At 43.7% G+C, this 14,352-nt stretch overlaps 1 protein-coding gene across 2 annotated transcripts in view; it reads right to left on the bottom strand.

The window, feature by feature from the left end:
* LOC6548803 overlaps positions 1 to 14,352 on the bottom strand; it is a 67,605-nt gene that overhangs the window by 20,254 nt on the left and 32,999 nt on the right. The window contains exon 3 of one of the 2 annotated variants that reach the window (XM_026979949.1): positions 470 to 610. The exons of the other annotated variant lie outside the window; for it this stretch is intronic. The gene's annotated coding sequence lies outside the window, so the exon portion shown is untranslated. The remainder of the gene's footprint in view (positions 1 to 469; positions 611 to 14,352) is intronic. 2 annotated transcript variants of the gene reach the window in all.

A 14,352-nucleotide genomic window follows, 5' to 3' on the forward strand; every position in this document is an offset into this window, starting at 1 on the left:
TGATGTTGAATGTCTTTGGGTCCCGTAAAAAAGATAAACGGCTGTTTTAATGACTTTTTCGGGAATGTGGCCTCTTTATTTCGATTAATTTAAAAGAAAAAGCAATGATACACACTTCCTGACATGGTAAATGTAATTAAGACTGCGTTGAATCATCCTTCATTTCAATGATTACCAGCCGAAAGGAAAAGGTCAGGCTCCGCAGATCTTCATTATCAAATACCTATTTATCCTTCACCCTTGGACTGCCATATACTTAGCCTAATTTTAATTTGGATATCCCTCTGTTTGGACAACATTCCCAATGACCTTTTGCACAACTTTAGCCCGCTGCCATCAGTAATTAAAATCTGTCCAAAGCCTTGCAATTACACCCCAAAAATAAAACCGATGGCTAACCCCTCGACGTGAATAAGGGCAAAATACATATTACAATGTATATAAACTGGGTACTGGGTACGATACCAACCTTGAGCCTTGGGTGTGGAAGGATCCTGCTTAGTGAGGGCACGGCGGAGCCAGGAGCTCCGCACACAAAGCAATTAGTAGAAAGGGACGCATGACAGGACGAAGGGTTTCGGCTCCAGCTGGAGAAGTGGAACGGACTGGTCTGTAAAAAGAGAGCAAGGTAAAATATTTGCATTAGCTGGGGTATAATAAATAAAATATACAGATGTGTCCAGAATAAAAGCCGGTGGTAAAAGTATCTAGTTAGAGTGCTCTCTTGTGTTCCAAATGAAGTTCGATTCCAATGTGTTTCAAGCTCCATGCAAAGTGGACACTAATTTCTTGAGCCCTGCTGTTTGCCCAGCAGAAAGCAGAAAAGGATCTGGCTGCGAGAGGTAGAAATCCTTTTTTAATTTCCTTACGCGCCGTAATTCTAATTTGTATCTGAACTGTTTGCCCGGGCTAAATAAAGTTATAAAAGCATAAAGAGAGCGTCTAAACACGCTACGCGGCGTGGGATACTGTTGAAAATCTGAATCTGGAGTGCGTTTCTGTTGCACATAAAATTTCATTGATTACATTTGTTTGCCGTTTGCCAGTTGGGCGTTAAATGCCCTGGGGGGGTGTGTTTTCCCCCCGCCAAACCGAAGGACCGAGTGTGTGTGTCTAGGATCGCTTCCTGTTTACACAACCAGGACCTAGGGTCCTGGCACACGCGAACCCTGGGCACAAACACGCCGAATTCATGGCCAGGCCACGAGAAATACTTAACAAATAAAACGGCGGTAATATATCTTTGTTGCGGACGGGGGAAAATACCTAGAATTATGTGCGCCTAGAAATATTTAAAACGCTATTTATATGCTAATAGCGGCGAACACACAAATTCAGGGAATGGAAACACCCCGAACTGCAATACAAAAACCGAAAACCGAAAAGCGAACGGCGAGGGCGGCGGTGCAGTGGAATTTTCTTCTTTTTTATATGTGTATGTATTTCCAGCCAAACCGAAAACAGTTTTCACTAAGTCCTCATTAATTAGTAGCATTTAGGGCGGCATTTTTCCGCGCTCTCGTTTGTGGGAGCCACGCCCACCGCCCAACGCCCACCGCCCCCGCTTAACAACCCAGCGATGCGGCAGCATTAAAGCTACTTAGCATTAGGACCAAAGCCAGGCACAGTGGGCCCCAGCCCGACGAACCGTCAGCCAGGCCAGCCGGTACCGGTAACAGGTGTTGAAAACCGGCCAATGACATTACTCAGCACTTTGGGTGCCCGAAAGAGCCCAATGGCGCATGAAATGAACAGGTGTCTGCGTTTTTCATTGGGCTTACCCAGCCATTGATGTATATTGAGTGGGGAGCCGAGCCAGCAAAGTCTTTAGAGCACATAAATCAGTTAAGGCTAATTTTGCCACAAAGAAAAGTTCTCCCGGCCAGTAAAAGTTCTTCGAGTGCGTGGAAAATACCAAAGTTTGATGCCGTGAAATGGAGCTAAGTGAGTGAACGAATTCGATATGAACCGAGCCAATTAAAAGAAGTTTTTGCTGGCAATGGAGGACACAGTCATTGAATAGAAATAACTTGGGTAGGTATAAGTATTGGTACGCTATGTATTTTAAACAATTATGTCACAGCTGGTCACACGACTGTCTATTAATTAAAACAATTTAATTGAAAAAAGTTTCCAATTCCCACATTTTAATTCCCAAAAATGGCAGCCCACAGTGCCAGCGCCAGTTTAGCAACACCCAAAAATATAGGCAACACAGAAATAAACACTCAAAGCGGGTGCAAAAAGAAGCAAAACATTTCATATATACCATATATATCGGGGAACTCTGCCCTTTATGCGACTGTACAACAACAAGAACACCTACAGCAGAGTTCAGCATAAAAACGACAGCGACTAAGACAACACTACAAATACCATCGGACCGTCGAGCGCCGAGGCATTTGCCTGCATTTAATAACGTTTAGCCTGTGTGAAAACAGAAAAAAATGGGAAAAAAAGAGAAAAGGGGAAGGGAAAGCGACCGGAGAACAAACAAAAACAGAGTTTTTCAAATTGTATGGGAAAATCGGGGAAAAGGAGAAAATTCCTTCCCGCTTTGCCGAGACACGGCACCGTGCAGCGCATTAATTTCATTCACACTTTGAGAAACATCTACATATATGTAAGGCAAATATGCAATAACGGCGTGTCGGAAACAATAATATTTGTCTAGGAACCCGAGGAAAAGCAGCAACACTCGATGTCACTGCTGCATGCGTCGTTGGGCATACTGGGGTTAAGGGCAATGTGTTAAAGAAGCACGCGCAGCTCGCAAAAGAAAAAGGCAAAGGCCTAAAGATCGTGTTGGTTTAACAATTGTGGGACAGAAACAACTTCTGTGGAACGCCATAATAACAAGTGCCATAATAATAATTGGTTAATAATAATAGGTTGAAAGCAAAAAGCTTTCGCTCCTTTTTTGAGTCTCAATTTTCTTTAATACGTTAACTTGGCAACTTGCGCAAGAATTATATAAATTCATTTACCCAACATATTGCCTATATGCGAACACTTGAGCAAGGTTAGGCAGCAATCCTCCGGAGGCCGTTTGATGACCTTCCCCCAAACAAATCGCAGCCAATGCCGCTAAATCCCCTTAGCACACCCCTTCTTCTGTGCCACCAGATACTAGATATTGAAAACATCCCATTGCCATGCTGCACAGTTGCAGCTGCAACTGCTGAACTCTGAGCAAACAAAGCAGTGTGGTTGGGGCTTTGTGCACTGGTCTCGCGTTGCCTTGATCCCAGACCCATTACATTAGGGAGCCATCCCCATATATACACACAGAACACACAGTACACACAGTAGCCGTCTTAACGGATCCCAGCCGAGTTCAAAAAAACGGAACTGGGAGAAAAACGAGTGGTGTCACGGCGTTTGGGATTTTTCAATGTGTAAAACTACCTGTCGCTGCCCGGGCTGTGTGGTTGGGTTTGGGTTCGGGGCAGTGTATTTCATTCCATTCCATTCAAACTGCCGGATTCGGCCTCGCGTTGAGCTGGGCAAAACTATCTTTTAGCACGCACAACGCATTATACGAGCACCTCGCATGCACACGTCGTCGCTGGTGCCACGTCTGTAGGAGAACCATGCCAGAACGACCAGGATGGGTGGTTGTCCCCGTCAACGTATTTCCCGAGTGCTTTCCAGCCGCGCCACCACCTGAATTTCACTCCTGCGATTTCCCCAACCACCACTAGACACATCCCCTTGATTTTCCCGCTTTTCCGTCCGCCGCTTTCCACTTCTTGCTCTTTGCCGGCGACATTTGTCGGCTGCTCCCGCTTTGCTCTGCCACCTTCCTCTGCGTGGCGTTTGCCACTACTTTGGCGATACTCTGGAAAAGGGGTATTCTTTTTGCAGCAAGAGTTCGTATTGTAGCTCAAAGTGATATTTTCAGTTAGCCGAATCGAATGGAAAATAATTTGAAATGGTTAATTTCATGGATTGATTTCCAACGATCTTACAGATCGGGTAGCCCAAAGTGCTATTTTTAAAAATCTCTTCAAAACCAACTATGGAAGCGATATTTTATCGCATTGCAGCTGAAGTCACTTATGCAAACTAACTTGCCCAGACTTTTAGTTCCTTCTGCATAGTTCGGCATACACGGTATAGTTCGGTTTAGGTTTGGCCTGGGCTTTGCTCGCATTTGCGTTGGCTTTTCCTTTCAGTTTTTATTTCAGCTAAGTGAAATGTGCAGTAACCCGCACACCGAACCCAAATCGGAGGACACAGAGAGCGATGTGGAAAAATATTCCGGTTGCTGCAGCAGTCGTCGCAGACTCGTGGCTGGCTGTTCCTTAAATAAATTTAGCTTAGTTTTGAATGGTTTTTGCACTTGAGAGGTTTATATTTTGCACTGCGCCCTTCCGTCTGAATGTGCGATTCTGTGCTGTGTGTGCGAGAGACATTCGAGAATTAGATTTGCATCAGTTGAGTTGGCGTAAATGCATTTCGGGGGCTATGGGGTAATCTCGGTGTGGCAGCAGCATATTTACGCCTCAACTCGTTCTACTCAATTGCCGAGGCGTGTGGAAATTCGTTTGCACTTTCTGAGCGATTCCGTTGGCTTAATACTTAAAACCGAAAAGAAAAGCATTTATCTACCGTAGTTGAAATGTCAGCCACTGTGGCATACTGTATGATTTTAGCTGTCATCATGACTTTAATTCACCTGTTGTTCACCTTCTCCATTGGCACACAAAATGTTACTAAATGAAAAACCATAATAATAAATACTACAAGTTGATAAACCCTATTAGTATTTAAGAAGCTTGTTTTGAACATTTAAGAAATGTTCTATTTATTTTTCCAGGCGTCTTCTCAAACGTATTGGTCTAAACGAAATGCTCAAAGCTTTTTTCAGAGCTCAAAACTTTTCAAATGGATTCGCGAACGATCAAACTTTAAGTTGAATCTTTAACCTGTTTATTGCCCCATTTCGCGCTCTGAAGAACATTCGTATCTGGATATCTTTATGCGGAACTGATGTTTGCAATGACAAATTGCCTAAGCAGTGGCAGCAGCAACTTCAAGCTCGGTGCCACGAAATGTTGCAATTTATGCAAAGAAATGCAGCAACCAAGTTGCCAAGCCCGCCCCATCGCCCATCAGTGTGGCTACTTTTTATGCTGCCGCAAACAATTCAGATTGTATTTTTTCCTTTTTTTTTTGCTTTCGCCGCTGTTGAATGTTGGCCATAAATTGTTGCACACAGTGCGTTTCGTCTGGTTTGGTTTCGTTTCGTTTTGCAGTTTGCAATTCGCAGTTTTGCAGCATATTTCAGTGAGATGCCCTTTGTTGCAGCTACAGGGCTTTCATTCGCCATCGTTGTTTATGCTCTCCATTTTATACTCATACATAAATACATGTTGCACATGTACGCAGTGTACATGCATAACTATACATAGTACATATGTACGCGTGCTGCACGGCTGAAGTAATTCATAAACAGGCAACTTGGGTGGCACTCGCAATCGCCGCCCCACGGCAGAAGAAATAAATATGGAGAGTAATGTTTAAGTCCGCAGGACATCCTCCTGAATTTCACTGATCGAAGAAATGTTGCGTTACCGTCGAGGTATTAGGATTAAACTACGCTAGAGTGTTGCCAATTTCTATCCAGCTATTCTGAGTTTCTAAAGCTTTATACTTAAAGGAAGGTTTTCCTAGTGTAGCGCCAAAGGACCTGCCCGGGGCAACTGGAGATCTATGTACATAGCGGAGAACCCGCGGCTTGAAGGCGCCGCATATTTCGTCCAATCCACACGGGCGAACCCCACGGAACCAACAACTCCCCGGAGAGTATTTATGGGGCAGGCGGACGGCAGACTACATATTTGTATTTTTTCACTTTGCTGTCTGCACTTTCAGCCTGCCTTAACTCTTCTGCAGCACTATGCGGTGTGTTTCTAGCAGTTGCCAGCATTCCCATAGTCATCGGCATCGTCATCGGCATCGGCGTCTTCAGTCAGCGGGAAAATATTTCGCATCTTTTGTCTATCTTTTGTAATAAACAGCCCCTGCCTTCATGATTGTGTAATTTGAGACGCTGCGCGCCATGAGTTGAGTGCGTGTGTCAGGTAGCCGAAAGAAAAGTTCTTTTCCTTTATTCATCAGACTCATCATAGGCTGAAAACCTTCTTTTGTACTCTTCCCAAGGATTGGGCATTTCAGATTTATAAGAATATAATATAAGGAATTCAATTTTGTTCCAAGTAATATGTGTACCTACAAACACCCCATTGAAACACCCATTCTCATTGCAGGGTACCACTCAGTCGACAAGGCCCTCCGCTTTCCGAGGCCATCATTTTCCTTGAGTCTTTTATTATTATTTGATGGTGGAACGTTGGCGGCGGCCTGTCAAACTCCATTTGCATTTGCCAAAACGTTGTCGAAAATTGTTTCTCTTTGTCTAGCGAGCAGCGAAAAAAGCGATGGAGATGGAGATGGAGATGGCGATGGCGCACTACAGTCATCCATCCATCTATTTGCCTAATATATCTTCATAGTCGCCGGTTTATGGCCTGCTTGGCCGTCTATAGCTATCTGCCAACGGAATCTGCCGCCCCTCCCACATCTCCTTCTCTTGGCCACCACCCAGTGCATCACGGCTTCTTCTGTCATCGTCTGTCTGCCGAACGGTTGAGATTGTAATTTTTTCGAGTTCTCGAGCTTCCGTATACTAATGCCACCGACAGCCTCGGTCTCGGTCTCGAACTCGGACTCGGACCCTGTGCCTCCTTTTCAACTCCACTGATTTGTGTCTGGAATGGGCTTTGTTTGTGCTTCATATTTACGACTGGTCCAGTGGCAGGAGTATGGAATCTGCTACTGGGGCACTGAGCGAAACTTGCTGCACAAATTGTAAAGTTGTGCAGCTGATTTCATAGGACGAATGGTTTTGACACTACTTAGTCTCGCTTTACAAAAATTATGCCAATTTCTACTAAATTTGTTTTTTTTTTTTAATTTTACCGATGTTAAGGTAAAGCATGTGGCTTGTTTCGAGTGTATTTCGCACACTCGTCGAAACGAGTATTTGATGCCCTCATCTTTAAACGACAGCGGCGGCAATTCCTCAAGTGTTTGGCTGCCACGGCCGCTGGTCGTTCCACTTGGAAATTTGGCATCAAATGTCAGCGTCAGCCCTTGTCGTTTGCATTGGATTTTCACTAGTTCCCACCCTCGAGATGTCTGTCCATCGGATTTAAATGAGTTTTTCAAATACTTGTGCACGTACGACTACGGTAGTCGGCGGCATCATCAACAACTTTCATTTATTCCTTTATCTTCTGGCACGCACTGACATTTCCTCTATGTAGCCACCACTATTCCGGATTGTGTTCAAACTTCAGGCCCCAAACGCAGAACAGAAAACTCAACTCTAACTCCGGCTCTCAATCCAATTCATGCTCTGTCATTTTTAATGAATCACTTAATTGTCGTCCAAGTTGGGTGGACTTGAGTTCTCGAGTGTTTTCAAGGGACCTGGGATGGGTTGGGGTTGGATTTGGATTTGGAATCGGAATTGAAGAGTGGGAATTGCGGGAGGAGGAGTCTTCACAGGCTGCCAAAACAGTCGAGAAATACGAGAAGCGAAGATGTTTCGCTTGAAATGAAGTCGCAACGATCCGAATAGTCGAGATTTGATGAGGGATATTTTCTGAATGGTTGGGCTTTCTGATCTTCTGATGGCTGAAGTTGATTGGCAGGAGATCTGTAAACTGGTTATAGTTGAGCTGCTGAATAAACAGTGTTTCCCTTATCTCAGCTCTTAGCTTATCCAGCACTTGTATATATATTAATTTTTATTTAAGTATTGAACTAATTGTCTCATTTGCATACCCAACTGACTTTAATGCCACTACTGAATATAAAACAAAACACCTTGAGTTCCAGGTCAACTTCGCATTTAAACAAAACTTTTATGACACTCACTTACTGCAGAGCAATTAAAATTCCATTTACAAGCTGCCAATACCCGACTTATTTGTAAAGCATAAACAACGGCGTCGTAAAATGCTGACATGTTTTATTCCCATAGCTGGACCTACTCCTTCACAATCAACACCTTTTCAGCACTAAATGTACACTCTAGACCAATTCGACTGGCCCATAAAAATTCCGAAAAGAAACTCCGCGCAGAATGAGAGTTCCCGAAAAAATCCCATTCCCCGGGGAGGACATTGCAACTCCATCAAAACGGTTCGCACAACATGGAATTACTCATAAAAGTGCGACCCCAAAACAAAAAACCCAATGGAAACAGCAGAAAGGAACAAGTACCTATAGTACGTACACACACGAGTAGGAGTGAAGTATCTCGTGGCTGTCGTGGCTGTCGTTTCACGTCAACCTCTCTGGGCCGCATCCTCTTTTTGATGGTACTGGTACTGGGAAGTTGAGAGTGTTTCTACCCATTTTTGGCGGGCAGTCACTACTCTTTGGCACCCCGCCTCTTGGCCGGCGGCTTCTAACAAATTTAAATGGGTTTCAACTTAATTTCGGGGCCCAGTTATAATGGCCAAGTGTGGGCATTCTATCAAGACAACTGGCTTTTCTAGCGAGCTGAACTTTGAGAGTAATTACTTTCGGGATTCAGAACATGGGACACGCCGAAAGAATCTCGTATCTGCAATATATTTAATAGACACTCATTTTTGAAGTAGAAAATATGATAATTTTGAGTTGAGTTAAAAAACGTCTAAATCAATTAGGAAATATCCGCAGATTTTTTCGACGGCAAAGCCCTTTTGAAAACACATAAACAAATGAAATGGGGCACGTAAATAATTTCAAGCAAGCGCGGAGGAGCGTGGAAACTCGATGAGGTTTTCCTGGTCGCGGACGCATCTTCATCATTTTCCACGCATGATTCGGCATAAAATTACATTCACACCATTTCATTTGGGAGACGAGACAGTGGGAATGTGCTCCGAATTTAGAAAAATAAAGGAATGGGAGTGCGCTCATTGTTGACATTTTGGCTCAACACTCCTGGCACACGCATCAGCAAATAGTGTGAGTTATAGCCGCTGGATATCGAGTGGGAAGCAGGCTCCTCATCGCTGCTCCCGTATTTATGGAGAACATAATAGACATATGGGCATGACACTCATGCCGCTGAGGTCGGCCGCTAATTAAGTGCAGCGGAACATGACTTTTTATAACTCAGATTTATGTTGATTTTATGGCCGCCCAATCCAGAGGGCACCATCCACTTGAGGATGCTTCTGGGGCTTCCCTGTCTTCTGCTGGGCCCGAGATCAGTCAGCCAGGCGATATATTTGATATGTAATTAAGACCAACGTTATATAACGATATATAACTCTGCACTTCTGAAGGTCCGCATTTCGTTGTACTGCTATGAAATTTGATTGCGTTTTACGGCGTCTATTTCACCTCACTTGCATGTGATTAGAAAACGCAGCACCCAGCAGCATGTGCATAAAGTTACCTGTGGGAACTCAGTGGGCCACAAAAAAATGTATAACCGTAGCCAGAACTTTCAACCTTCAGTTTTTATTATGCCTGCATTTCTGTTTGTTCTTTCCTCTGATGATTTCCTACTTTTTTCCTACTATTGATTTTTTAATTAGCGTTATTCAGAATATTTTGGTAGCCACGCTGTCAAATGTGACAACTGAAAGTCCACACATTCCATTAGGCTGTCAAAACTCAGAAGCAAAGTTCTCGACTTACCGTACTTACATTTAAAGACAAAAAAAGGCAAAAATGTGTAATTATGTTATGTTTAATAAAAATCAAATTGTAGCATGCAGCTTAGAGAAAAATAAATTTAAGGTTTCAACAAAATAGCGAAGTGTTTGCCCGGAGAAATGTTTAAACTTAATGTGCTCGACATTTTATTGCAAAACAATAAACGTTGTAAATTTATTGTGAGACTTTATTTTTAGGGTCGAAAAAATATCGAAATTGATTGTGCAAATTGTTTCCAATAGCTGAATAGCAAGAGCTTCTCTTTATTTATGATTTCAAATTTGATTCGCATTATTTATGAATACATTAAAATATTCATTACAAGGAAATGTCTGAAATTTCACCCTCTGCCAAACAATTTTGTTTTGATTCACCCATTCAATTTGTGAAGGCAAATGCAATGCCAAATGCCCAATTCGCTTCAGTTCACTCTGTCGCGCTTTAAGCGACCAATTTAATTCCGATTTAATTCGAGCCTAATCCAAGGCGCCAGCCAAGAAAGAAGCATTTCCCAGCCATAATCCTCTGCTCTGCCCTACTTAGAATAATTTGAAAACTTTCAGCAGCAACTTTTTACCAGCGCATGCAGCTGTGACGCGATTGCTCCGAGGCAGGGTACGTGGGTGGTAATCAGCGTTGCGAGGTAGCAAAGGAATAGCTTTATTCCCTAATAAATAGGTGGCATGTTTGAGTTCGGATTGCGGGCCGAATCCATTGTACTTGGGGGAAAAGAATATCACAAATATGTATCTATTTTGGCACTACTTATTGTACTTAGAGCTTGCAAGCAATTCGCTAGAAAATAGCTAGACACCCATTACTGTTGGTGAGGAATGTCTTAGTCGGTAATTGTATCTGGCCAAAGTTGTGGACACTGGGAGGATCATCTTGGGTCCGTGGGCCAGTTTATGCCTACGGTTATCACATCATTATTCAAGCATCAACTGCTGGTTTTTCTCCTTTCCTGGACATTTTTCCTCCGTTTTCCCTCGTTTTCCAGGGGCCTTTGTCAAAGCCAAACTTAAGTTAAGCCACTTGAGCGACATTGTTGAAATCGGTAATTTGCCTGCTGCCTCCTCTCCTCTCCTCTCCCGATTCGATTCTCGTTTCCCTGGCTCCCTCGCCGCCCATAAAAAACGCGACGAGCGGCCGGCGAAGACGGCTAACGACTTGAAAATCCTTATTAATCACAGACAGTCGCGGGTCCGGTCGGCTCCTCCTGCTCGTGGCCATAAAAAGTCAATGCTGCCACTGATAAGCAAACGGGCGACATGGCCAACGAACGCAGCAGAGCAACTGAGCAACTGGGCAACTGAGCAACAGAGCAACGCCAAATAAAGCCGGGCAGACCAGATATCTTGTGTCTTCTACCAGCCACAGGCCGATCCCGGCCTGCCACAGCTCATTTTCAATTAATTAATCCAACAGCATTCCACACTATTATCTTGGCATATCTCAAATATTTCCCTTAATTACGCCAAGCGAAGGAGAGGCAAGAGCGTTGGCCGCAACAGCAAAAATCTGACACCTCTAACAATCAATACATCATCATAAGTGCGGCATGCAAAAATAAGCGGGGAAAAAGCTAAAAAATAAAAATCAAAAAAATAAAATAAAGGAGTGCGGATAAATAAGTATCAGACACGCACACACAATTACAGGCACGATCCCAAGGACTGGGCCACTCCATCTTCCCCTTCTAATGTAAAAAAAATTTATGCCATTCAAAATTAGCAAAGTGTTATCTAAACGCATAAATTACATGCACGTACAGTGCAAAAGTGGGTGGCGGAGGGGTTCCAATGGGCTGCATGCAAATTGCCAGCGGGCCTCCTCTCCTTTTTCCACAGGATATACATACACATGTAGATGGTATACTCGTGTGTGTGCTGGTGCGATAAGTTGAAAGACATTTTGCTGAAGAAGCTGCCGCAGCAGCCAGCTAGTTACTGTGTGCACAGCAGAGGTCAATAAAATAGCAGCAACTCTGGGCTACCACATAATAGTTTTCAGAATGACATCGCATAATAATTTGGTTTTTGCAGTATTTAAAAAAATTGATTCTATGTTCTGTTATTTCAAAGCTTCCTTCTTTCCTATAAATGCAACCACACCTGCAGCTTGCGTCTGTGTTTGTGCGGCAATGCGGCACAAACGATGCCAACAACTGATTGTGACGTGAACTGAGCTCGTAATAAAAGCATATATACAAGTCGGTCGGGAACTGAGCGGAATATAGCCAAACAGAGCTGGGCAGAAAAGAAGAGAGGAGAGGAGAGGAGACTTGGTCGGGCACAAAGATTGCCAATAGACCCAGCCTCTAGCCTCTAGCCTCCATCGTCCATCCCCCATCTCCACTAGCTCTCTTGACCAAGATGACAACGTGGCCATGGCTTTGGCGTCGCTGGCGCTGCATTGGCCAATTGCCTGTCCCCAGCATGTGAAGAAGTGCTGCCGAGCTCGAGGCATCTTCAGGCACAGTGGGGCAAAAACACAAACTAATTTTGATTATGTTCCCCATGAGTAAGATCACAAAATGAAAAAATAATTACCATTTGAGCTGAATTATTACTCCCCATTATACAACAATATATGAATAATATAACAATTATGCACTTTATGGAATAATTAACCGTTATTACGAACCCTATGTATCATTAGACTATACAAGAACATTTTCAAAAACAATACCACAAACAAGTTCTAACCAGAGTTTTATAGTATAAGACACCCAGGTTCAACCACTGTGGCCCACGCAACCGTGCAGTTCCTTAACGGTCTGCAAAGCAATCTCCCAACGCAGCAGCAGTCCTCCAAAGAGCCAACCAAACCAAGTGCCGCCTGGACTCGATCGACTGGGAGTCCCAACTCTGGACTCGGACTGCGAAAAACGATTCGGGATTCGGGATTCGCGGCTCTTGCGATGGCACGACTGTGGCGAAATAAGATATAAGCACGACATAAATGGTACTTTATATCTGCAAGATATTGTTTTTCCAGCCATACACACAAGGTTTATGATTTTCGCTAGATATTTTGTCATCTTTATTATCAGAGCGCGCCGGAGAGGAAGTTGTGGAGTGTGGAGTCGAAGGAGAAATACAGGTAATGGCGTAAAGTAACCAAATAAGCTCAAGCAGCTGAAGATGCGGCTAACCGGTGTCATGGGAAAAGGCCAATGGCAGGAAAATGAATAAATACAAGCCCATGAACAAGGATGCCTGATGCATTGAATGCCAGAAGCAGAAACTTAACCTGGAGCTAAAGCTAAGGAAGAGCAGAGCACACCAGTGCTAAAGGCCAGGTGAGTGTCATGCCGAAAGGCAGGAAGCAACTGAAACACTTGACCAGCAGACGTCTTGCGATTCTGCAGACGACACCACAATGGAAATGACACTGGGCAATGGCAATGGGAGCGGGAATAGGAATGGGAATGGGAATAGGAGCAGTTGCGTACCTTACACTTGACCACTCCACTTTGCAGCCAGGTTACTCCCTTCCCTCCTTGTGGTGCGTCTTATTTATGGTTCGGTCCCTCACATAAACAACATTATTTGCCACCCCACACCAACTCGACCCTGTCATAAACTAGTTTCACACACATCTATATCTTCAAGTGCAGAGCAAAAATATATTATAATTCGTCATGAGTATAGAAGTTTACAAATTTGGAATAATATTGAAACATGTTTCTAAATGAAAGCGCTTTTTGAAATTAAAACAAAAGAGAAAAAAGCCGACAAGATCTTTATGAAGGAAATAGGCAGTTATTTAGGTATTAGAGAGAATTTTCTACGAGATTCCTGTAAAATGTTGTTTTTCACAGCACAAGTTTAGCAATTTTCCGAACAAATTCTTTCTGTGTACACCTCTCTTATGAACACTTTGCCTTGGTACTATATTAATGCGTGAGCACACACAACTTTGCTACCAAGCTCCAGTGCCTCCACCCCACGATCCCCAGCTCTCGGAGGGTTTTTCTGTACGTATAGATATGCCGATACATATACCGATATACTCGTATATATAACAAAAGGTGCCGTCCAGGGCATTGAGGCTTCGCTTCTTTGTTGTTGACTTAGGCCCACGCCAAGAGGCAGAAAGGCTTCTTCTGCCTAGAGTCCGGCATAAAAACCACAAAAACCAGAGCTGGCATATTGCCGCTATTGTCTTTTATAGTTTCCTGGAACATTTGCCGCTTTGGCTTCCATCTCGGGCCACAGCAGCACCACCACACCATGCCATTCCATAGTGTACCGCACCACCACCACCGTGAGTGTGGTGCAATACTTGTGCCCCAGAGCTTTCCCCGTGGTTATTTCAACAGCGCCTCGTGTGTTGTACGTCTTCGCGGTTGCCATCGGAGCAGTTGGGCCCGAATCTACTGCCGTATTCTTTAAATATGATTTAAAACTCTACCGCAGCCATTTGCCAACTGTAATGTGACCCAGTTAGGGGTGGACTGTGGGTCGAGGTAGTAGGCTATTGTACGAGAAAGTTATAATAAAAGTCGGTTAAAGCAAAGCATAAAGAACATAACTTTGTCTTTAAATTCCCTGAACTTTGCTTAATATTATACGTCATAAGCTGAGCTGTACCAGTTTGAAAAAACTAATTAAT

The sequence above is a fragment of the Drosophila erecta genome, unplaced genomic scaffold (assembly GCF_003286155.1).
Source record: "Drosophila erecta strain 14021-0224.00,06,07 unplaced genomic scaffold, DereRS2 tig00000092-arrow-pilon, whole genome shotgun sequence".
NCBI lineage: Eukaryota > Metazoa > Arthropoda > Insecta > Diptera > Drosophilidae > Drosophila > Drosophila erecta.